The sequence below is a fragment of the Sesamum indicum genome, linkage group LG3 (assembly GCF_000512975.1).
Source record: "Sesamum indicum cultivar Zhongzhi No. 13 linkage group LG3, S_indicum_v1.0, whole genome shotgun sequence".
Taxonomy (NCBI): domain Eukaryota; kingdom Viridiplantae; phylum Streptophyta; class Magnoliopsida; order Lamiales; family Pedaliaceae; genus Sesamum; species Sesamum indicum.
In genome coordinates this window covers 17,433,707-17,436,354 of record NC_026147.1, presented here as the reverse complement: position 1 = coordinate 17,436,354, position 2,648 = coordinate 17,433,707, and positions in this window count along the sequence as shown.

The window sequence follows — 2,648 nt, the reverse complement described above, 5'->3', positions numbered from 1 at the left end:
TCACTTGACATGTATGCTCAGAAAATAATTATATATATTTGATAAGCTTTTTGATTGAACAGCATGAGATTGATTTTAAGTCTCATAGGTTGTGGGTGCTCTGAATCTGATATTGATACCAGCTGTTAAAACCACTCCTGGTATGGGTTTTACTCCCACCATCAGTTTTTTGACCAACCTCGTGACTGCATTTTTGTTTATAAACAAAAATGTGCTAAGACTGCACTAGTTGTAATTAGTATGGGCATTACGGTTAATTAGGTGGATATTTTTGTGATATATTTGTGCCAGGCGTTTGATGTTGTGCAGTATGACACCATTCTAACTGCTTTTTTTGTGCATTTGGCTGTAAATGTCCAAGTCTAAATCTAATACATAAGAACCCCATTTTTATGTTAGTGTAACTGAACATAACTACTAGTCGTGTTAGCAGAGCGAATTGATTTCATCGCAAGCTGAAGTGTGGGAAGAAACTTTGTCATATAGTTAAGATTTGTGCTGTAAGTTGCACTGCTTCACTGCCGCTATGTTTGTCGTGCGGGGAATTAAGTCAAGGAAGTTAGTAGTTCACACACAAATTAGAAAATAGGGACCCTGTAGCTTCCTTTTCATCTATGCATATTTCCATCAGAAATCCACATAGGTTTTCATAGAAAAATTCAATTTTTGGAAGGATGATGCCTCCTGCTTTAAGATGTGACTTCAGAGCCAGTCAATATGGTTCTTTTAACACCTTGGTAGAACTGAAGACGGAGCTGCATAATGTCCATGGATAATGAGCCTCAAAAGTGCTTGATTATGGTATGAAAATGACAAAAAAGTCAGTTTATGTGCATCTTATTCTAAAAGAGAAAAGGTTCATTAGATTCATATCTATGTTTGATCTGAAATTTTTTAAATATCTAGAGAGCATGTATTTTTACCAGAAGCAGAACAAATGACCATCTGTCTGACATTTCCATATTCTTTACCAGTAGTAAATTCAATCACCTTCTTCAGACATGTGCATATTTAAGAAGATCAGCAGTTGATGAACTACTTATGATACTTAAAATATTTTTAGCCTATAAATCTACCCTTGACGCTCTGATTCTAAATTCAATGTGTGTGTAATTATCAGATTAGTTTTACTATTTTATCCTGTCTTCATCTGCCTTACGATATCAATATGGTTTATATCTTTTTGTTCTTTCTCTTTAGTCAACTTAGTTACTGGAGTGTGTTGTCACTTTATGCTCTAAAGTAAATTTGTGCAGAGGACTTAAGTTGTTGTAATACTTTTACGTCATAAAAAGTCAAGAATGGTGTTTCAAGATGTTCATGTGCTTTGAATAGGTTTATCAGGCAGTTCTGATTGCTGTTATTTATTTGTGGCAGGCCATTGAGCAAGGTCTCTCTGCAGGAGGAAAAAGTGCTTCATATCCTGCACAATCCATGCTACCTCCCGGTTCTTCACTCCCGTCACATTCTGCTTCCTTTGCACCTGGAGCAGCAGTACAGGTCATAGCCCCTTCAGGTGCTCCTGCTGTTCCAGAAGGAAGTTCATTGCATGCTGGAAATTATTCTTTGAACGGGAATGTGCTGCCAAAGCAGACAGATCAACCACACAGAATTGTACGCATTAGCTTAATTATTTTTGTGGTTCATTGCCATTTGCCATGAGATTTGATCCTGACTTATATTGCAGCATAACAATCAAACTTGCTATTCAGTTCATTGGCTCATTTCATCTGGATTTTCTTATTGCCATTTGAGTCCATGTCAATTGTCACTAAAGTTTACTTTGACACATCTTGCACCATTTCTCTCTTAGCACACAATTACCATAAGCTCATACCTGAGTAATGTCTAAATTAACATGTTTTGTTGGTAATCTTGTCTGTAAAAGTCATGTTTCCTGAGTACCCTTGAATGAAATATAACGAGTAAAAGAAGTTTCTGAAGATCTTCAGTGGTAAAAGTAGGCATTTACAAACACAACTTATTAGCTTGGAAGGGTCTGGTAGCTAGTATTGTTTACAGCTTCTAGCAGAACTGTGAAAAAGATAATATATTCTCTAGGAGAAAATTTAACGAAGACAATGAGGACAGAGAACATATTTGTCTAGTATGAATTAATACCAGTGAGTGTAATAGTGATGACAATCACTTAACCCACACTGTTCGTGTATAGTTGCTCATAAACAGCGTAATCCTTGTTGAACAAGCTTTATTGACGACTTTACAATTGTACTAATGCAAAGATTTTGATTAAGATAAGTCTTGGTGAGTACCTGGCTTTGATTGGGACTGAAGCCAGTCTGCTGGGTATTCTCTTAATGATTACGCTACAGTACACTTTGAGATCTTATTCTCATACTAAAGTTGATTGTTACTAGCGATGTCTGGTAATCTAATAGTTGTGGATTTGTTTCTGATTGTAGAATGTAAGACTTGATGGTACTCAAGATACGGCAGCAAGTACTTCTTCACCAGCTATGCAGTCTGCTTCTCACCCTGCTCTTCCAAGTTCAAGTCCCTCTGCAACTTATTTTGCATCGAATAATTTTAATAACATGGCTACTTGGATGCCACCTCCACCAACATTTCAAGTGCCCAGAGCGATGCCTAATACTCCTGTAGCACCTGCCCCCCCTGGGATCGCTTCC